Here is a 24,407-nt window from a genome sequence, read left to right on the forward strand (position 1 = left end):
TGACACTGGTATTTCTGCACAGACCTCACTTACCTCTCTCAGTCTCTCTCAATTGAGAGTATTGCCCAAAAGCTGAGGTCAGAGATGCAGTAGAGCTTCAATATGACAGGTACAGACCTCCTGAAGGTATGCAGCTGCATACGTTTTGAAGCACTTGCCCCATTGTTTCACAGGCAGTTGCCATGGAATTGTTGACAGATGTTTATTCTGTGACACAAGTGTCCCCATAATGGTGGCCTTCCTTTCTCTTCTAAAGTCTCCACCATTTATGGCTCACCTGAATTAGAATATAAAATATGCCATGGAGCTGAGAAAATGTCTATGAATGGGGAGCTCTATTCCAATAAAGCATATTCAGCAGACTCACCTTGCTATTTCCCCAGCTGAAATACATGTTGCTTCTCCTTGATTTTGTCTTGTCTGACCAGTGATATTGATATAAGTGGCTCCCACAAGCACCAAACCTTTGGGATTACCTCAATGTGCATTTGCCGATCCAGAAAGGGAATCCAGTGTCTCATGTAGATGATGAATTTGGTTTGAATCCCCGTGATATTTGTTAGAATGTGGACTTAGATCTTGGGTTTAGCATGGGGTACGGCAAGGGCAGAGGCTATATAGTGCAAGAACCTCCGTATATATTGATTGAAACAACCAAGCTAGCGGAAATGTCTACTGGCCCTATTAAAAGATTTGCGTTGCAGGAGCGGGACTTCCCCACTCCCACACCGCCAAACCCATGAAACCCATGAAGGAACTGCCCAACAGATCAGGAGCTCTCTCCTGTCTAGCCGGCGATTCGTTGGCATTCCCAAGGCGGTGTCTGAAATAGGCACCACTATGGGAATGTCAAAGGCAGTACCTGCATGGCGTTGACTGCTCGAGTCCATGCCATGTAGGTACTCGTGTGCATTTACACAGGGGGGACATGTTGTGCCACTCTTTATGCATCTACATGGTGCGAAACACAAGGGGGCCCTTTAAGGTCCCCTTTGTTTCCTCGCTGACTCACTTTTTATGGCTGTGCACCGCCATGAAAAGGGTGTCAGTGAGAAAACTCGCAATATGCTTGGCGGTCTTTGAACCCTTGTGGTGGTCCCAGGATGGCCTGACTGCCCAAGTCAGAACTCATAATGGGGTGGTTAGAAAACCAACATCACTGCGGCCCCATGAGTCTGGGGGTCCGTGGACTTGTAATAAAGCCCTAAATCATTTGCAACATCCTTTTATAAGGGTGTTACTTTCAGTGCATCTTTCTAATGTCAAAATACATTTGCTCCAGCATGTTTGTTCAACATCTCTCCTGTTTATAATCGATTTCATAGCAACTATTGGGTTTACAAGGCTTTAAATAAAATATGAAGGTATTGTTTTAATGTGTAAGGATGTATTGAAGGCAAAGTTCTATTTTAGAATGTAAGTGATTTTTTGCCATTCAAGTTCACATGTTTGTGTTGCTACATTCTATACTTTTGGGAAACAGCCTTTCGAATGTGGCTGTTACTATACAATACCATTTTCCATGCATGCATTACAATGCATATACCTTTACCACGTAATATTTTACAACACATGTGCCTTTACCACGCATTATATGTACTCACACACACACATGTATATTCACTGAAAATATAAAAGGTTATAGGAACATTATAGTTTGGCTGATATTTCTCTCGTACAAAACCAGAGAATTTCAGCAGTTATTGTTTGCTAAGCTTACTATAACTTGCGTCCCCACAATGCACTGCTTATGACCACACATATTACATCACTTATGACATTGTCAGTGACATCACTGATGACATCTTAAATGACATCACTGATGCCATCACTGATGACATCATCCACAGAATCTCTGGCGCAGCCACTCACACCCCCATGTAACCATTCATACACTCACCCCAACTTTCACACCATTGACATACCCATACCAATATTCACATACCTACTCACTAATTCATAGAGCTACACACATCCACTCACTCACCCCTACAGTTACTAATACACTAGGGGTGGGCGGAATTTGCGAAAGTGACTTTCGCAAATTATCGCGAAAATGTTAAAAATCTCCGCAAACACGCGGAAATATCGCGAAGATGCGGAAGTTTTTTTCCCGCCCGTTCGCGGTATTTTCTGCGTGGTCGCGGCTCACAACTTACCCATGCGGTTGCTCGCGGGCGCGGGCATCTTGTTTTCACTCTTCTCGCAGTGCATGATCGCGAGAAGAAAGACGTGATCGCGCAACCAATGACATTACTGCGGCCACGAACTGTCGCGAGACAGCGCAAATGGCTACCAACAATCCAACATCTCGTGGAGAACGCGACCGGATCGGGAAAACTTGTCGGCGAACGCGGGGATTCAGGTAAGGCGATCGCGCGGGAGAATGTATTATTTTACAGCGCGAGCAAGAAACAAATTATCGCTAAGCTGCGGAATGCGGAAATTTTGACATTTTCGCGCTCTCCGCGGAACGCGAAAATGTCAAATTATCGCAATTTCCGCGTGTGGAACGGAAATTTAGCCCAGGCCTATAATACACCCACTCACTCAGTAATACAGCCACTGATCTATCCACTTATACACCCATATAGCCACTCATACACTGTCAGAAACCCATAGAGATACTCACCCACCTACTCACTCAACCATAGAGTCAATCACATTGCCACTTACTCACCTATATAGTTATAAGCACACCAACTCACTTAATCATACAGATACTAACTGTACAGTCACTGACACAAGTACACACTCACTCATACAGCCACTCTCGCAATAACTCACTCACACATACAGTCACTTATATACTTCAACACTCACATATACTGCCTTTGACATATGCCGTTACTCACCCATATAGCACTGAGACATCCATTCACTCATAGACACAGCTATATACACACTCCCTCACCCATATAGGCCCTCTCAGATGCACTCATGAACCCATACAGCCAGTGAATAATCTGCTCATTCATCCATGCAGGGAGTCACACACACCCACACCCTCCCACACAGACACTCAGGCACCCATGCAGTTACTCAGACAACCATTCAATGATCCATATAGGCACTCATGTACCTACTCACCAACGCATGCAGCCACTTACACACTAACTGACAGACTGATATAGACATTCACACATATTAGTAACTCACCCATACATTTACCAAGACACAAATAATCACTCACTTATACAGTCAGTGATGCACCCACAAAATCATCCATACAGGCACTCATATTGTCACTCATTCATCAATGTACATTGGCATATATATATTTAAAGCTCATAAACATTTTAGAAAGACTCGCAGTCACTGGATGATGTCATCAGTGATGTCATATATGAGGTCATAAGCAGTGCATTGTTAGTGAGCAAGTCATAGTTAGCTCAGCTAACTACAACTGGTGAATTTCTCTGGTTTTGTAGGAGTGAATATCAGCCTAACTATAACATCACTCTTTTTTCAGTGAATGTCTAAGGTTTTTCTAATCCTATTTCCTAGCTATAACAGCCCTGTAATCTTTGTTTTTTTCAGTTAATTTCTGAGGTTTTTTAAATGCTAATTCCTAAATATAACTTACCTGTAACCTTTCATTTTTTCAGTGAATTTCCATGTTTTATTTCATATAACAATGGTCTTTGCAGAATGGTGTGGAAAGGGGCCAGGGCCTCTGACCAGCTGTCAGATATCCCGCTGAGTAGGACTTATAGAAAGTACCACGAAGGCTTCTTGGTCCCCAAGTCCTTTAGCAGCCAAGACAACTTTATTTCCCAACTACTAGTATGCCAGGAGACGTGTTTGCAGAGTGGTGCAGCAAGGGTGTGTGGCCTCCAAAGACCTCTTAGCAAACTGGTTGCGTGGAACTTGCTGGAGGTAACAGCTAGTACTATGCCAGGAGGCATGTTTACAGAGTGATGGAGAAAGAACATCCTTGATGATTGCACAGCTAGTGCCTGTATGATTCTATAACTGCCATTGCCAAGGACAGACTGTGAATAACGGGTGTTTTTAACAAAGTGTAAATCACATATATAGACATATTTTACATAAGGTTTCAGTATAGCTATTTAGCAAGATAGTAATTAAATGTTCCCCTTAGTATTCATTTGCCGAAATAACTACATCACAAATGCATTTTCCTTCTTCACAGCAACACCGGAGGTCGCAATGACACCAGTAGCCATAAATAGAAATGGCAAAGTGTAAAACAGATATATAGACATATTTTACACCAAGTTTCAGTCTAGCTGTTTAGTAACATATTGGTTTAACTTTATTTTAACAACATTTTTGTAAAAAAACAAGTTTCAAAAAATAACTTTCAACATCTGTACTCATGAACACAACATTACTTTTAAACAAACATCAAACTATCCATTGTTACACAAACTCATGAGGAATCAAAAACTGCTGCAAAACTCGTGCAATCCGCAATGTCTGACAGGACCCTCTGTAGAGGGATGAACAACAAATATTCATGTGGACAAAGTCCAGCTCATTTTAGCTTAAAGCCTGTCAAAAACGTCTCCAACTGGCGATCTACAAGAGGGAAGCTGGAGGACCATCTACATCAGTGGCAGCAGAAAAAATACCTTGCCAGAAAGTCCCTTTAGAGGTACAGACTACTACAACAGATATGGCTCCACAGTTTTAAGGAATTGCCACGTATTGCAACCACTGTAGTTTTGTTATTACAGCTGATGAGCAGTGTGTTACAGCTATTCACAATGTTGCCCAAACTCATACATGGTATTTTTCCCCCTTCTATATTTTTTGCACATTTCATAAGAGGAGTTCATAGTGAGCAGCAAGAAGGCAATGCAAAGCTGAAGGACCCTCAAATTTAATAGCAGCATAACAGCACTAAAGCAGAGAGTCCATTCAAAAGTCCAACCTCCACTTCAAGATTTGGCTCCACTGTTTTCCTCGATGGCATCATACTGTATAGATTCTGTAGTTGTAGTTAGGGCTGGATAGCAGTCCATAATGGCCCTTCGCAATGCTGGAAAGAATAATAAATGTTTTTTTTTTACCTTAGTTTTTCTACATTAGCAGGCATTTTGTTTTTCTTACAAAATGGGTATCTATTATCTATGTGTTGTTCATTTTATTATCTTCCAATTTTTTGTACCACTACTTACAAATGTCTTGTTCTGCAACTCCTCCTCTTAACAACTCTTCATTTTCCCTAGAATCCTGCTCAGGACCATAAAAACAAAACTGCACATCATTACAAACCTTTTCTACCTGTGCCACGCTACCATGCAAATTTGCTCTACTTATTTCTCCTTAACATAAAGCAGGGATTTTCACATAATACAGCCTCCTAACTAAAGTTTGCATTGCTGAGTGGTATAACTTTTTTTGTGTTTTAATCTTTACCTTGGAAAGATACGTAGGAATTTTCTTAATATATCACTGGATTGCTGTCTAACGCTGGAAACACTACCACAATTCCATTTGTACACAGTACCCTGACCATGCCTTCCTTGTACCTCTTCTGCAATAACGTCTTCTACATTTCTAGGTACCATCAGCTCTTTTGCAATAGGACTACCATTCCTCATTTTATAATATTGTCCTCTTTAATCAATAGCATGAACTAATTTGTTAGCCAGGAGATAGCTTTTTTGCATTAAAGAAAGGCTCTGTACAAGAAATATGTATCCAGTGTCCACTAAAAAATGTACAACAGTTACTTCTATTCACTAATCTTTTCTTCTGGTTTTGTCTCCTTATGCAAAACACTATATTGTCAAGAGCCCTCATTCTATTTAAAATCAAAATAAAAAGCTTTTTCTTCAAAGCAAAGGCCTTATCAACTACTCTCTTAACTCGTTCTTTCTGTTTCACAGCATCTCTCCTTCCTTTACACTTTTTTAAATTTACCACTAAATATACAAGGCTGTAATTATGCAATCATTATAATATTTGTGCAGAGTCTATACAGCCATCTAAACACCCACTTTCACCCATGCAGTCATTGAAATACTGAGGCACACGTGTGCACCAATGAAACACTCAGGCTCTACTCATGCACTCATGTAATTATGTAGAGAGTACCATTGTAGTAAACCTATCACCCATATTTTCTAAAGACTACATATTCGTCAGTAAAACTTGTAAATACATGGGTTTGTGGTTAAATACATCAACACTCCTTGAATAATTGAATGAGTACATAGGTAGTGCCTAGGTGATTCCCTGAGGACACAATGCCTACATGATTCCCTGACTATGTCATAACTCCATATCTACATACGTACTGCTTGCATGTTTGCATGGGTATACCACTAGATGCGGTGTTTGGATGAGTGCATGAGTAGAGCCTGAATGATTCCAGAAGTGTGTGACTAATGCTTCAATAATTCAGTGCATGCTTAGATACTGGTAGGATGATCAAATGAGTGCAACTCTAGTGCCTGGATGATTGCAATAGTGCCTCCATGGTATATAGGTGATTTATGCAGTGCATGTATAGTACATACATGATTGTTTAAGCCCATGCATAGCACCTAGCCTATAGATGAATGTATGAATAGTGTTTAGCAATTGGATGGAGCCCATATATTTTTGGTTGACTGAACAGGTAGCGCCTGGATGCTTACATAACTACATGGGGAGTGCCCACAGAATTGAATAAGTACATCAGTAGTGCCTACCTAATTAGATGAGTGCATAACTAGTGTCTGAGTGACTGCATAATTCCATTGCTAAAGCTTGAGAGATTGAATAAAAGTAAGTATACTGCTGGGATGATTGTATTAGCGCAAGACTATTGGCTCAGTAATTAAATGACTACATAGGTATTGGATGGGTGATAGGTAGGCCTGGGCCAAAAATCCGTTTCGTTCGCGGAAATTGCGATATTTTGGCATTTTCGCGTTCCGCGGAAAGCGCGAAAATGTCAAAATTTCCGCATTTCGCAGCTTAGCGATAATTTTTTTCTTGCTCGCGCTGTAAAACAATACATTCGCGCGCGCGCGCGATCGCCTTACCTGAATCCCTGCGTTCTCCGACAAGTTTTCTTGACCCGGTCGCGTTCTCCACGAGATGTTGAATTTTGGTAGCCATTTTGCGCTGTCTCGCGAGAGTTCGCGGCCGCATTCAAGTCATTTTTCACGCGATCACGTCATTTGTCGCGCGATCACGTCTTTCTTCTCGCGATCATGCACCGCGCGAGTATGAGAAGATTGAGATCTCGAACATGTCATTCTACATCGCGAGCCAGAGAATGAGGACGCGGGCACATGAAATCGAACGCGAACAGGAGAAAGAGACCGCGAACACGTCATATCCAACGCGACAGGGACAAAGAAGAGAACGCGATCATATCGTTTTCGACACGCCGGCGGAAGTAATGTGAAGCTGGAGAACTCAACAACGTAAAATTTACAATTTGGAGAGGAATATCGGCTCTAGCAGCATGAAACCATCTGCAAATACTGATTTTGGATGAAAAGAACTCCTTACATTCACATTTGGCTTTCCTTTTTTGTGCAAGGAGTCATTTTTTTTTTACAAGGTGGAGAGAGGGAGGAAGTGACACAGATTCTCCAACTTCCTGTTCCTGTCCAGCAGGCTCCTCCCAGTGCTTTGTCCATCTCCTGCTCATTCTGCCTTTGGATTTGGAGCTGGAAAGATCACTCTTTTTGTCTGCTGCATCATTGCAATTGGATTTCAGGATTTTTGGAATAGGATATTTTACAAGTAAGTGGTTGTTGTGTTTGATTGTGGGCATTGCAGTTGTTGTGTAACTACAATTTATTTTTGATAATTAATTATCATCATTCCTTTTTTTTTTTTCTTTTTTTTTTAATTTTGTGGGTTGTAGTAGTAGGCCCGAGCTAGCCATGGGCATGGCCTCATGGGTGTGTGTGTGCATGATGAAGCAACTGTTCCTTTTGTTTTTTGAATATATTTCATTTTCAATCACATTTAGGGCATGGATGGCATTGGATTGAGTTGGGGAAGTGTGTTTTTTGGGGTGGCCTTGCTGATGTTGTTGGGCCTGGCCATGTGGCTGGTGGCCATTTTGAGGCCTAGGCCTGCAAGCTTGCCTGGCCTTGTCTGCCAACAGGCCTGCTTTCATCCACTGCTACCAGAGCAGGTAGCCACAGCTTTAGTAATCTACTGTTTTCTGTTTGCTCTGTTGAATTTAGACATCATTTAGGGCATGGATGGCATTGGATTGAGTTGGGGAAGTGTGTTTTTTGGGGTGGCCTTGCTGATGTTGTTGGGCCTGGCCATGTGGCTGGTGGCCATTTTGAGGCCTAGGCCTGCAAGCTTGCCTGGCCTTGTCTGCCAACAGGCCTGCTTTCATCCACTGCTACCAGAGCAGGTAGCCACAGCTTTAGTAATCTACTGTTTTCTGTTTGCTCTGTTGAATTTAGACATCATTTAGGGCATGGATGGCATTGGATTGAGTTGGGGAAGTGTGTTTTTTGGGGTGGCCTTGCTGATGTTGTTGGGCCTGGCCATGTGGCTGGTGGCCATTTTGAGGCCTAGGACTGCAAGCTTGCCTGGCCTTGTCTGCCAACAGGCCTGCTTTCATCCACTGCTACCAGAGCAGGTAGCCACAGCTTTAGTAATCTACTGTTTTCTGTTTGCTCTGTTGAATTTAGACATCATTTAGGGCATGGATGGCATTGGATTGAGTTGGGGAAGTGTGTTTTTTGGGGTGGCCTTGCTGATGTTGTTGGGCCTGGCCATGTGGCTGGTGGCCATTTTGAGGCCTAGGCCTGCAAGCTTGCCTGGCCTTGTCTACCAACATGCCTGCTTTCATCCACTGCTACCAGAGCAGGTAGCCACAGCTTTAGTAATCTACTGTTTTCTGTTTGCTCTGTTGAATTTAGACATCATTTAGGGCATGGATGGCATTGGATTGAGTTGGGGAAGTGTGTTTTTTGGGGTGGCCTTGCTGATGTTGTTGGGCCTGGCCATGTGGCTGGTGGCCATTTTGAGGCCTAGGCCTGCAAGCTTGCCTGGCCTTGTCTGCCAACAGGCCTGCTTTCATCCACTGCTACCAGAGCAGGTAGCCACAGCTTTAGTAATCTACTGTTTTCTGTTTGCTCTGTTGAATTTAGACATCATTTAGGGCATGGATGGCATTGGATTGAGTTGGGGAAGTGCGTTTTTTGGGGTGGCCTTGCTGATTTTGTTGGGCCTGGCCATGTGGCTGGTGGCCATTTTGAGGCCTAGGCCTGCAAGCTTGCCTGGCCTTGTCTGCCAACAGGCCTGCTTTCATCCACTGCTACCAGAGCAGGTAGCCACAGCTTTAGTAATCTACTGTTTTCTGTTTGCTCTGTTGAATTTAGACATCATTTAGGGCATGGATGGCATTGGATTGAGTTGGGGAAGTGTGTTTTTTGGGGTGGCCTTGCTGATGTTGTTGGGCCTGGTCATGTGGCTGGTGGCCATTTTGAGGCCTAGGCCTGCAAGCTTGCCTGGCCTTGTCTGCCAACAGGCCTGCTTTCATCCACTGCTACCAGAGCAGGTAGCCACAGCTTTAGTAATCTACTGTTTTCTGTTTGCTCTGTTGAATTTAGACATCATTTAGGGCATGGATGGCATTGGATTGAGTTGGGGAAGTGTGTTTTTTGGGGTGGCCTTGCTGATGTTGTTGGGCCTGGCCATGTGGCTGGTGGCCATTTTGAGGCCTAGGCCTGCAAGCTTGCCTGGCCTTGTCTGCCAACAGGCCTGCTTTCATCCACTGCTACCAGAGCAGGTAGCCACAGCTTTAGTAATCTACTGTTTTCTGTTTGCTCTGTTGAATTTAGACATCATTTAGGGCATGGATGGCATTGGATTGAGTTGGGGAAGTGTGTTTTTTGGGGTGGCCTTGCTGATTTTGTTGGGCCTGGCCATGTGGCTGGTGGCCATTTTGAGGCCTAGGCCTGCAAGCTTGCCTGGCCTTGTCTGCCAACAGGCCTGCTTTCATCCACTGCTACCAGAGCAGGTAGCCACAGCTTTAGTAATCTACTGTTTTCTGTTTGCTCTGTTGAATTTAGACATCATTTAGGGCATGGATGGCATTGGATTGAGTTGGGGAAGTGTGTTTTTTGGGGTGGCCTTGCTGATGTTGTTGGGCCTGGCCATGTGGCTGGTGGCCATTTTGAGGCCTAGGCCTGCAAGCTTGCCTGGCCTTGTCTGCCAACAGGCCTGCTTTCATCCACTGCTACCAGAGCAGGTAGCCACAGCTTTAGTAATCTACTGTTTTCTGTTTGCTCTGTTGAATTTAGACATCATTTAGGGCATGGATAGCATTGGATTGAGTTGGGGAAGTGTGTTTTTTGGGGTGGCCTTGCTGATGTTGTTGGGCCTGGCCATGTGGCTGGTGGCCATTTTGAGGCCTAGGCCTGCAAGCTTGCCTGGCCTTGTCTGCCAACAGGCCTGCTTTCATCCAGTGCTACCAGAGCAGGTAGCCACAGCTTTAGTAATCTACTGTTTTCTGTTTGCTCTGTTGAATTTAGACATCATTTAGGGCATGGATGGCATTGGATTGAGTTGGGGAAGTGTGTTTTTTGGGGTGGCCTTGCTGATGTTGTTGGGCCTGGCCATGTGGCTGGTGGCCATTTTGAGGCCTAGGCCTGCAAGCTTGCCTGGCCTTGTCTGCCAACAGGCCTGCTTTCATCCACTGCTACCAGAGCAGGTAGCCACAGCTTTAGTAATCTACTGTTTTCTGTGTGCTCTGTTGAATTTAGCCATCATTTTGGGCATGGATGGCATTGGATTGAGTTGGGGAAGTGTGTTTTTTGGGGTGGCCTTGCTGATGTTGTTGGGCCTGGCCATGTGGCTGGTGGCCATTTTGAGGCCTAGGCCTGCAAGCTTGCCTGGCCTTGTCTGCCAGCAGGCCTGCTTTCATCCACTGCTACCAGAGCAGGTAGCCACAGCTTTATTGATCAAGTGTTTTCTATGTGATCTGTTGAATTTTTAGACATCACCTTCCTGAGAGTGTAGTGTGTCTGTACACAGTACTAGTAGTATAACATAGCTCTAGTTAAAAAAAAATCATAAATGGCTAGACTATCTTTTGTTTGCACTAGTACAGTACTAAGTAACTGAACCACAAAAACAAATGCAACATTTCACTGATGTTCTTCTCCTGTCTTCTTTGCTTTTAGGTGCACAAAAGACAGAGTAGGAGGTGTCATCGGCATCACCTGGCTACCCGTTGTACTGCCAGCCAGACAGAAGTCCTGCTGCGCATCACGCCCACGTGTGACCAGAACTTGTTGTGCATCTGCCTCCTGCCTGACGTCGGAATAAGATGGCCCCAAAGAAAGGTACCAGGTCCAGTACCAAGAAAGTTGCTGGTGAGAAGAAGGAACAGAAAAAGGAAGTGCCATTAACCACGACTGGTGGTGTGCCGGCCAAGGTTTTTTTTTGGCACCAAAGCGTTGTCCGGGAACCAAGCTGGGAGCAGCACAGCGGTCCAGCAACCCCACCAACCTAGGCCCAAGGGCTTTACTGTCGCAGAGGTAGCCAGTCTACTAACGGGCAGCGATGTTGAAGAAATGTCATTACCGCAAAGTAGTACACAATCAAGTTCAACGCAGGCGCAAACTCAGCAGATCAGTGTGCAGCCGCCGCAACAAGAACAGCAGCAGCAGCCGCCACAACAAGAACAGCAGCAGCAGCCGCCGCAACAAGAACAGCAGCAGCAGCCGCCGCAACAAGAACAGCAGCAGCAGCCGCCGCAACAAGAACAGCAGCAGCAGCCGCCGCAACCAGAACAGCAGCAGCAGCCGCCGCAACCAGAACAGCAGCAGCAGCCGCCGCAACCAGAACAGCAGCAGCCGCCGCAACCAGAACAGCAGCAGCCGCCACAACAGCCCACCATAGTAGTTGTTGCTCCTGACGTAGGGGCATTTCAGGAAATCGAGCTTCCTGCAGACAAAGTGGAGCGAAGTCAAACCACTGTTTCAGAACATCTATTGTCTTCCAGACCACCAGCAAAGAAAAGAAGGCTTAGTCCATCATCTTCTTCTTCAAGCCCCGCTTCTGATGATCGTGATGACACTTGGGTCCCACCAGCTCGGTCTGAGAGTGAAGTACGCCACAAGACATTGCTTCTGAAAAGGAAGGTCCCAGAAAAACTTAGAGTTATGGAGGTAGATGTAGAAGAGGGGGGTGATGATGTTGATGAAGACGAGCCAGTCATCACGCACATTACTCCCGCCCCAAAGGGATTGGAGACCGACATTCTAACCCTATCCAGAAAGGCTGCTACTGAGCGGGATGTAGCACGGATCTCACCAACACAGGTTACACCACCACTACCTCCAGCTGCCATATTTTCCAAGGCCCGGCAGGGACCTACATCCAGCTCAACCACCTCAGTAGGAAGTGGTAGTAAAAGTCACAGTGTAGGTGGACAGGGTCACATATTTTCAAGCACCCCCTCAAGTTCATCTGGTGTTGAAAGTGGCACATCCAGCAGTGCCAGAAAGTTCTCCTCCCCAGTTTGGGACTTCTTTTCTGTTAGCGCCAAGGAGGAGAACGTTGCTATATGCGCAATTTGTCGGCAAGGTGTTCGGCGTGGTAAGCTTGGTACAAACTATGGTACCGGAGGACAAGCAAGTCATCTCAGAATACACCACACTATTGTGTGGGAGGATCACCTACTTAAGTTAAAAGAAAGTAGGAAAACTAAACCCTTTGAAGTTGGTCAGGAATCAGGGAGCGATATTATTGTGGTGGCAGGTGAAGAACAGGGAGGCATTTCTAGCCCTGTCTCCAGTAGTGCAGTCACTGCAGTGGTAACGCCCACATCCTCCTCAGTAACATCAGAGTGGCACCGCAGTAAGAGCCATACTCAGAGTGTGGGTGAGACACCAAGGCGACCGGCGAGTACCTCAATGAGACAATCTGTGTCGTTGAGCCTTAGTGGGTTAATGGCACCACTAAGGAAAGTAAGCCAGCCTACCATTGACAGCATGTTTAGGTTGGAGGGGCAGTTCCAACGCAACCACCCAACGGCACGATTGTACAATGCGAAGCTGGCTAAAATGTTAGCGCTGGACCTTCTTCCTTTTTCATTTGTGGAAGGGGTGGGTTTCCTTGAATTTGTGTCTGCCATCTGCCCGAAATGGAAAGTTCCAAGCCGGTCCTATTTCGCAAGAATTGCTGTTCCGGCACTACATCATGATGTGCTGGAATTGGTTGGACAAGCTTTGCAGAAGAGTGCTGTGCACAATATCCACCTGACAACAGACATGTGGACCAGTTGCCAAGCCACAGATTACATGTGTATCACTGCACACTGGATCTCTTTTGTGGGGGTTAAAGATCAACTATCTGCACGAGGTGTTGTTGACACAGCTGCGATTTTTGAAGGTACTCGGAAACATGCAACTGTAGCCATGTTCGCCATGGAGAAATCTCATACGGCTGAAAACATTTTAGAAGAGTTTCGCACCAAGGTTTTGGAATGGCTGCAGCCCAGAGGGCTTGGTATTGGTTTGGTTGCCACAGACAATGGCAGTAATGTACTTAAGGCCATGGAACTTGGTTCCTATTTCAGGGTTCCGTGTTTGGCACACTGCATAAACATTATAGTGCAAGACTTTCTGAAAAAAGAACCCATAGTAAGCAATTTACTGTCCATCTGCCGAAGAATATGCACTCATTTCAGCCATTCTTTTAAAGCTCGGAAGCAGCTGAGGATCCTCCAACGTGAGCGTAGGGTGCCAGTCAAGGCACTCATCCAGGAGGTGGCAACACGTTGGAACTCAACGTATTACATGCTTGATCGTCTGTACGAACAGCACAGGTCACTCAATGATTATGTCTGGTACAGAAGCAGTGATGCTAGTGTTAAAGGCATGACCCTTCAGAGGGAGCAATGGACCCTAATTCAATGCCTGACTTAGATGCTGTCTCCTTTTGAGGTCTTCACACGTGAAGTCAGCAAGGAGGACTGTACAATGGGCCAAGCTATCCCATTGTTGCAAATGCTAGAGCATGAGCTGAATAATGTGTCTGAATCCTACAAAGGTGTAGAGGACAGAAGGCAAGCCCATGACTTGGTGGAGAGCTTATCCAGGCGCTTATCAGAAAATGTAAGGATACAAAATAAAATTTTGTCACAAGAACATTACATTTGTGCCACAATTCTGGATCCACGTGCAAAATTAGGACTATTCCGTTCTTTTTCCGACACTGATGTTGCCCGCTACAAAAGTTGTATAGCTGAAGCAGCCATCAAGTTTGAAAACGAAGGGCTGCTAATTAAAAGCCCGCCACATCAACCCACAACAAGTACTGATACTGAAGCAGGCCATGCAGAATCAAGTGCAACTTCGTCGGCTGAGGGCAGTGCGGTTGGCTCACAATCGCAACACTCACCATCACCATTGACTACAAAAACAATAACTGGATCATTCGGACGAGTACAATCATTATCAGATTGGTATGTAAAGATGGGCCTTAAGCACAGTGCTGATGCACAGAAAAAACAGCACAAAAGCTTACCAGCAGCAACCCTGAACATTGAGCGGATGGTCCAGGCCTATCTGGACGACCCAACAGAGGTGTACGTTGATCAAAACCCAGTGCAGTATTGGCATAGGAAAAGGTCTGAATGGCCACAGCTCAGCAGGCTGGCGATAAGCTATCTGGCTTGCCCTGTCGCAAGTGTCTCTTCCGAACGTGTTTTCAGTGCTGCAGGTTCCATTGTAACCTTGAGAAGGACCAGTCTATCTCCCAAAAACGTGGAGAGGTTAACAATGATCAAAATGAATCAGCACTTCATACCACCGAATTACACAATGCATGAATCAACAGAGGAAGATGAGGACAGCGGCTCAGGTGACGGAAGTATTGTGTCAGATGATTACCTACTACTGGAAGATCCCCCAGAGTTTGAGGACGAGCTATACTTCCCTGACAATTAGGCTCGCACTTACTGTCTTCCTCCCTTTTTTCCCCCTTTGTTTGTGTCTGTTGTTCCGGTTATAAACTTGTGAATCGCAACCAATGCATTATCACCGTCTTCTAATCTTCTAATTTAAGATACAAGTTTCAGGTGTCTGCCATTTGACACTACAGTCCTCAGAATCCAGCTCCTCCGCTCAATCATACTGCATCTCCTGGTCAATTCCATTTCCCTCATGAATGATGATTGGATGATGGTAACAACAAATTCAAACTTTCCTCGTCCTTCCAAAACAAGTGGACCATGAATCTGATGACTTCTATAGCTATCCTCCTTCAGAGCCGAGAGAGACTGGCCATTAACTGAAAATAAGATGCAACAGGTAATGATTGATGCCATGCATTGTCCGCAGAAAAGCAGACTGAGTGATGTAGATTTGTTGTGTGTGTTGCGCATGAATGAATTGATGTAATTGTGCACTGCCACTAATCAACATTCTACAGAACACACTAATTTTCCTCTTCTGGCAAACAAGAAATGTGTACTTCTCCTGCATCTTGGTGATACATTGCTTTTAATTCAATACAGGAAGGGGACTCACTCAATCTGCGCAATGCAAATGACTGTGACTTAACAGCACCGTCCATCATGATGATGGCGAAAGAGACGGCCTGCAGCGTTAACGAGATGAGATGCAACAGGTAATGATTGATGCCATGCATTGGCCGCAGAATAGCAGACTGAATGATGTAGATTTTGTGGTGTGTTGCGCATGAATTGATGTAATTGTGCACTGCCACTAATCAACTTTCTACAGAACACACTAGTAATTACTAATTTTCCCCTTCTGGCAAACAAGAAATGTGTACTTCTCTCCTGCATCTTGGTGATACATTGCTTTTAATTCAATACAGGAAGGGGACTCACTCAATCTGCGCAATGCAAATGACTGTGACTTAACAGCACCGTCCATCATGATGATGGCGAAAGAGACGGCCTGCAGCGTTAACGAGATGAGATGCAACAGGTAATGATTGATGCCATGCATTGGCCGCAGAATAGCAGACTGAATGATGTAGATTTTGTGGTGTGTTGCGCATGAATTGATGTAATTGTGCACTGCCACTAATCAACTTTCTACAGAACACACTAGTAATTACTAATTTTCCTCTTCTGGCAAACAAGAAATGTGTACTTCTCCTGCATCTTGGTGATACATTGCTTTTAATTCAATACAGGGAGGGGACTCACTCAATCTGCGCAATGCAAATGACTGTGACTTAACAGCACCGTCCGTCATGATGATGGTGAAAGAGACGGCCCGTTAACTTAAGATGAGAAGGAACAGGTAATAAATGATGATAATTAATGGCATGCATTGGACACCTGACTCTGAGCTATTGGTCTTTGTGTTTGCGTTGTTTGTTGTGCACAAAGTGATGTCAAAGTGTACTAGTGGTAATCTATCTTTCTGTACACAATGAAGAATGACTCAAGTCAGTAATATTTATATTTCTACTCTTGTTGTGTTATAAAAATTACACTTGTACTGCAGGCCGATCTTCAGTCAGTAGAAGTATCAGAGCTGATGATGAAGTCAAGAGGATGTTTCATGAGTGGCATAAAACGGAAAAGCCTAAAGGTAAACACGTGAACAACAACCACAGCACACCCAAATGTCTGTGTAGAAGTTGAATAGAGTGTAGCGGTGGGATGACTGCAGTGCATTGATTTTACTAACTTTAACTGTAAAATGCTATGTCTGGAATGGATAATGTGCTTTGCGTTTGTCCAACTCTTTGAGAGAAAAAAAAAAGGACTCTAAAGTGTTAACATAGGATGTGCTAATGGTAAGCACTGTGGGCCTGATCTCTCCTGTTACTGTTGAAGGTCTATGCTGGAAACAGACTACAGTAGAGATGATGCATATGCATACATGCCACCTCGGAAAGTGTTCTTGTTGCACTACACCATCACTTGTGCATTTGTTTTCACTTTCTTTCTGAATATCCCCTTTGGTTTTCAATCTAAAATTACAGGCCGGGCCTTGTCCAAAACTTTGTAAAACATTACAATGCATATTAATTACCTTACCAATCAATCACCTTTTTATTCCAGCCGGGCAGTGGCGAGTGGTGAGGCGACACACCCAAGATTGATGGACGAGAGGAGCAAGAGGAATGCCGAGATGCAAAAAACCAGTCCACATTTTTGACCAGGATAAGACAGTAACAGTATCCACTTTTCACTTCTTTTAAATATTTTGATTAATATCTTGTATACATTCTTTACAACAGTGTGTTCTTGGAGTTGTTATTATCAATCATCATTACGTTTGCTCTGTGTTTACGATTCTTCACTACCAATATTTAAAATTTCTATTTGCTATCTGTTAAAGTATTAAGGCCGGAACAGAACAAGAAATAGAAGTGTATGTAATCCGGGTCTCATCATGCATGCATTTCCTTTTTTATACCTTAACATATGGAATGGATATGGTATGGTAGTCTTCAATGATTGTCGTTTGTTTGTCTATGTATGCATACTGTTTTTCTATGTCAAACCTTTCCCAAAATCCCCCTTCCCATCCAATCAACGGACCCTAACCCTCTTCCCCCGGGCTGTGTGACTTATTGTCGAGGTGTAACTAAATGAAATGTACACCAATACTTAATCACACACTTGCTGGGGCGGATGTGGTGAAAGCAACACTACTTCAATTTCAATGCAGAGCGATGATCTTCTTCTGCTTGCCCACCCATGAGTAGGATATTTCACAGGTTATTTTATTTAACAAAGGAACATATACCTCAGCATGAATTGCCGGCATTGATTGGATTTGTTTGTTGTCATTCCTCATATACAGCACTAACTGTTAGACTGTAGGCATAGCCAAGTCGACAAAACTATAGTTTGTAACTCTGTATAGTAGGCTATCCTCATAATAACCAGCATTCAGTTTTTTTGTCAAATATTTGAGCATATAATTGTTGCTCGGTAAATTCTGTGATGTACTTCATTCAACTACTCCTCTAACAGTCTCTCAAAGGCGATTGACTATCTCCTTTTCTTTTTTTGGAAATGCTGCCACCCTGCCAGTGTATACTACTACTACTATACTACCACCACCACCCCAATCATGGCATGTATGAAAAAGGAAACCATCTTCACCATGCAGCCAGTGCTGTGCCACAGTTGGACATAAACATCAAGCACCGGTAAGAGAGAAGTTTGGGGGAGGCAGAATCAATAATGGACATGTTGTCAATGATGTCAGTTTCAAACACCACTCCAAGGAATGCATAGTAGGACCAGTCAATGAGTGAGGTGTGTCGCATCTATCTGTTTGTGTCTTATACAGTCAGCAAATTATTGAAATCAAACACACGCTATGGGCGGCCATGCACCAGCAAAGAAACAGTGTGATGTAAAACAGTTACCCCACCTACAAAACATTAACAACATTGCATGTAACATAGAAAAATATATTTAATTGACCCTAACAAATAAACTAAACCCACAAAAGCTAACCCACCCACCTCCCTAACCCCAACGACTGTCCATAGAAATAGAGAACGCCCAAACGAGAAGAACGAACAGGAATTAAAAAAGGGGCAGTGACAGGGACTAACTGGTGGGGCGGGACTGGAGGAGGACACGAATCTGGTCCTCTAAATGGGCGACGCGGCGTCTAAGGCCGCGGCAGTTGCAGCCACAGTGGGGGGGGCACCGGAGATGGCACGGTGGCGGCGGGCAGCCGCCCGGCGGTGGCGCCGTACCGCTGGAGGGCGGTGGCTGGGGCCCGGGGCAATGGAGGAGCCTTCAGTAGCTGCAGCAGCCTCCTCCTCCTCCTCGGCTAGGACCACCAGCCGCCGGTATTCCTGCTGGATTGCCTCCAGCTTCCGGCGCCGTGCCTTGGCGGCCAACTCCTTATGGTTGACTTTCTGAGTTGCTGTGTATCAAAAAGAAAAAAACAAGACAATTGTAAAATATAGTCTTAATAAAACAGTAGTACAAGGTAATTATTTATACACATAGTGGCATGGTAGAGTAGCACTATAAAATAAAGCACAGTAGTACATAACATTTTAAATGTCGCCCGTCCTTCTTCCTTCCACCTGTCTTACACTTTTTAGTTGAACAGTGCACCAGGTGCTCTTCTCCATAAAACTTTCAAAGCGGAGTTGAAATCAGATAGATGAGGACATTGGTTACTCAATACTCCGGCTCCTAGTCCTATACCAATTAAAGGGAATTCTAGTCTTCTAGTTCACTCTTCAAACGTCCCCAAGAACTCATACTTACTTACGACATCGGATAGCGGGCGGACTTTGTCCGCCCGCCATCCGACTGCTAAAAAGGGTGGGGGTCCCGTGGGGACAATTAATTAGGATGATGCGCCCGGCACAGTGGCGGGCGCACCCTGTTATTTTAAATTTAAATTCTGGTTGGCTTTGCTGAAAGCAATGCTAAAATGTTGTGCTGCTTTTCCAAGCACAACATGACAGGCCTCGCACGGAGCCTGTCACGTTTTGCTTTGAAAGTCGGGGGGGTACCATAGCATCGGTAGGTACCCTCCATGGGGGCCCCCAAGCATACTCTGCAATGTGTGCATGCCTTTCCGTGGCGGACGGTAATGCCGCCACGCAAAGGCATTCCAAAATGCAGATTATATGGCTGCCGGTGTGGTGAGAGAGACACCACCGCCATATTGAACCCTTTTACGCCTAGACATGTCTGAATATTTTCTACAGGGATGGCGGGAGGTTTGCCCCTGCTGTGACGGCAGTGAATTCCAGCCAGCCCGGCGGGGGCAATACGCCCACCATCCTAATGGGGCCCTAATTCACAACTGTACAGTATACATATACATACAGTACACCTTTGCAGTGAGTGTGCTGTCAAGTTCAACAATAGTTAAAGATTATGAATCTAACTTACCACCGCCTGCCACTGGTGCTGCCACTCCCCCTCCGTTGCTATCTGCAACTGCCGCATCCTCGCCCTCTGCGTCGCCTTCGCTGGCCCCAGCAATGGTGGTCGGTAGTGCGCCTAGAAAACATTACACATTTATTAGGCAACATATACACCTCCCCCCTATTGATCAGTAGCAAGGTTGAAAAATGAGTTAATACTAACATAAATCACTAGTACAAATCAGGTAGTAGTAGAGTAGACACTAAGTTATATGATCATTGTAGCATTTGCTTGATTAGCCCTAGCCATGCACATGTGACGTTACCTTTACCTTGCAGCTTCTTAAGACACCTTTGAGCCCACATGACCTGCCTCACACTGCTACTGTCTAGTCTACGCGCTGCGTACAGGCGGTCAACAAACATTAACAAGCCACTTTTTTAGGAAGAACTGGTGTACTACTGTTACTGTTAGTCCATATTGCTTATCCATAGATGCTACACTTTTTGGCACGGCTGAGAAATGCTTGCAAGTTGCAATATACTAACGCACACCACTTCTTTTTTCGCATTACAGACGCAAGATTCGCTTCTACGAACCAGAGCTTCTGAACGATGCACCAACTACCAGTACTAGGTTCTTCTGAGGTGAGGGGTCCCTTCACTCACATCTTCATTTATAAATGTATATAAACTAAATTGCTATGGGATGGTGGTGCTGCCTTCCACCACTTCAGTTATCATGATTTAATTCCCAACTGTATAAGTGTAACAATGTATATTGTTTTAATGTTATTGATTTGCCGGTTGGTGCTGCTAAGAAAACAGTGTACAGACCTTCTCAAATTGAAATAAAAATTTTAAACTTACAAGACTTTGTGGTATTTGGTGTGGAGTGGACTAACTTACACGAGTGAGCAAATTAAAGTAAGGGTGTGCATGTGAATTGCTTCCACGACAGAGGTTGGGTGTGTTAATGTTCTGGGTTGTCTACTTGTTGGTTATCTTGGGGGGAGGGTTCCGAGACCTAATAGGTATGACAAGACAGTACTATAGTCAAGCAGTGGAATTGTGGTGGGTGCGGAATTTCTGATTGAGGTGTGCAAGGAAGGTCCAACCTACCATCACCAACATCCTATTTTCTGGTGCAAATGTATGTGCAAGATCCCTAAAACAGTTGTATGTCCTATAGGGTATCATATCAAAATATTAAGAAATCTGGTAGGGCTGTTGCTGTGAATTTTCAAAGCCTAAACATCAACAAGAGTAAAAAGTAGTACAAGACAACGACCCAACGGATTGTACGAGCTACTGGTGAATATGAGTTTTATATTACAACCTTTCACAAAGAGTGGCACTGGCCAACTGGGCAAGACTAGCTACTACAGTACAGACAGACAGACTGATAGTATGTAGTAGTACTCAGTCATCATAGCGGAGGCAGGGATAATCTTTTTGAAACCGTACAGATCGAAGGATAATTGGTGGTAAAAAAATAGCATTTGGAAACACACTATAGTTCGGGAGAAATGGGGCAGTAAAAGTTATGGAATAAGAAATATTATTAAAAACAAGAAGACTTACTGGGGCCAGCAGAGGAGCCCTCAGCGGTGTCCTCCTGGTGGTGTTCCTGTCCCGCCGACTGCCCAGTCCCTGCCCGTCTGCCCCTGGGTGCTGATGAACAGGAAAGATATAAGAAAGAGACAAACATTGATGGATGGTGTCAACTTAAGCAAATACAATATTTTTCAACAACGGTCAAAAAACACATATGTAAACAATTGCAATAACTACATTGACCGATCTCATCTGGTCAACATGTAATATCGGGGGATTCGCAGTTCGACTACTTAAGTTACTATTTATCAACAGTAATCCATTCTTCCATTCTGATTCCAGAAAGCTAAGTTACAAGTAAGCCTAAGTATTAGTACAACGTACCACCCAACCTAGCCCACCTATTCCAGGCATGCCAATTGTACATTAAGTATGCATTTCCACTGTATTCCTCAACAATGTGTATGATCCAATCATGGAGGACACATGAACATGACTACATTTTTTGTATACACCAAATTTTGGTTTGATTGATGCTGATCTGCTACTGCTAAGTAACTGCAAAGCCTACCTCCACTCATTGAACAAACTAGAAAGGTTCTAAAGACTGGTGTACTAGCAGCACGTCACGTAACTGAGTGAGGGGGGCATCACGCATACCACTAACCAATTAGAAGCTCATACAAAGTACCTAAACCTATGTATCAATCCGCCCCTATCTATTAGTGACAGGACAAAGTAAGGAGTGGACGTGAGTCACTGTAGCATTACGTAACTTAATTTCTCTAAAATAAACTCGTAAAGAATCACGCTAAGCAAGCGCAAACGCAAAGCTGCAAACAAGTAAGATTAGTAGTAGCGCAGAAGAGCACCTGTGTCATAATCACAGAAGACTTTTAAACGTTATTAACCTGGAATGTATTGCAAGCAGCAACATTCTAGCTGGTTGGAAGGAAAAAAAGATATTCGCAATATATAACATAGAGCAGAAGAACAGACACAAAGTTGTAATAATTAAATAGGTACTCACCAAGCCCCGGGACCTCCACTCCTAGCAGGTCCAGCAGGTCCTGCTCACGGTCCAGGATGTCGGACCACCGGTGCGTCAGCTGTGCCTGGGTGCGCCGGACCCCAGAGATGCGCGACACTGCCCGGCGCACCTTCCCCCACCGCTGCCGACGCTCCCGTAGGCCGTACCCGGACCCAGGCCTGCCACCTGCTGCCAGGGTTGAGGGGAGGTGGCGCTGCACAAAGAAAATTAGTGCAGCCAACTCCGCCTCCCCAAATAAGGCCCGTGCATGCACCCCTTGTGGGCGCCGCCTTCCGCAAGGAAGGCGGTCGCGGCTCTGGCTGCGCCGGCGAACAGCCCTGCCCTTGGACATGGTTCTGGGGACGGGGCGGGAAAGAAAAGGTAAAATAAATAAAGGAGTAAAGGAAATAAATAGCGGGCAATACAAAGAGAAAAAGTAGCTAAAAAACAAAAAAAAGTACACAAAAACCAAAAATATAGAGGCAGGAAAATAGTTAGAGAAATAATAAGTAATAAAGATCCAAAAAAAGTGGCTATAAACAAAGGATTGAAAAGATTTAGGGAGGATTGAAAATCAGGCCCCAGAACCATGCAATAGAGTGGAAAACAAGATGGCCGCGCCCGTTGGGACCACGTGCGCAAGTTCGCGCGATATTTGCTCCCTGAGCAAGCAAAAAGCAACGCGATCAAGTAAAAGCGATCGCGAACAGGAAATATCGACCGCGAACATGCATTGCGCGACCCGGAACAGGAAGTAAACAACGCCAGAGGACGGGACAAGTGAAAACAAGATGGCCGCGCCCGTGAGCGACCGCATGGGTAAGTTGGCGACCCGCGAACACGCAAAAAATACCGCGAACAGGCGTCAAAAAAACTTCCGCATCTTCGCGATATTTCCGGCGTGTTTGCGGAGATTTTCTGCATTCTCGCGATAATTTGCGGAAGTTAATTCCGTAAATTCCGTAAATTCCGCCCACCCCTAGTGATAGGTTACCCACAATGGTACTCGCTACGTAATTACATGAGTGCATGGTAGGCCTCAGTATTTCAATGACTGCATGGGTTGAAAGTGCGTGTTTAGATAGCTGCATAGGTTCTGCACTAATGTTCTAATGATTGCATAGTTACAGTCTTGTTAATTGCTTAAGTCAATAAATAATACCTAGGTGTCTAGCTGAATATATACGTAGTGCCTGCATACTACAATAACTACATAATTTCTGCCAACGTAATTGCAAGAGTACATGTATAGTTTCAGGATACTTGAATAACTCAATGGATAGTGAATCACTGATTTGATGACTGCCTGAGTAGTGGCTGGGTGATTCTTTGAGTTCCTGGATACTGCCCGAGTGACTGAGAAAGCACATTAATTCCTGTTAGATACAGAACAATTGTCCCTACATCTCTGAATCATTGGTTACCTCCTTCTGTCAGTATCAAGCCACCTGTTTTACTGTACACATTTGTTTCTTCTGAGCTATGTGTGAGTGAAATCTGGGTATTAAAATTGACATATAATTACTAACATGGCATTGCTACTGAGCGTGCACATGCATCAGTAAGTTTCTAAAACGGAAAACATTTTGTAATTTTTCAAAGCAAAAAACCTTTTGTGAATGGCATACCTACATCATTTCTCAAATATTGCTTCTAAAACATATATTCAGCATATCTCAAACAAAAGCTAGCCCAAGAACTCTTGAGGCAGTCTGCACTATTAATTCTTCTCAATTTTAAACAAAGCATGTTTAAAGAAAAACAGAACCCTCACCATATACATAACATTGTTATCAGTCTTACTGAAAATAGATCACCATGTAAACATATTTGCGATTTCTTAATAGATATACACCTTCGAGTCATTATTTCCAAAACATATACATTTCTGCACTTTAAGCAAACTCAAATGTCCCACCATATATATAGCTATGTGTAAGCACAAAAACTATATCTCACTATCTAAGCATATGGAAAGTGGTCACATAAGCTAAAAAACACATTGACAAACACTTCCCAA

Source organism: Triturus cristatus, chromosome 2_2 (genome assembly GCF_964204655.1).
Source record: "Triturus cristatus chromosome 2_2, aTriCri1.1, whole genome shotgun sequence".
Lineage (NCBI taxonomy): Eukaryota > Metazoa > Chordata > Amphibia > Caudata > Salamandridae > Triturus > Triturus cristatus.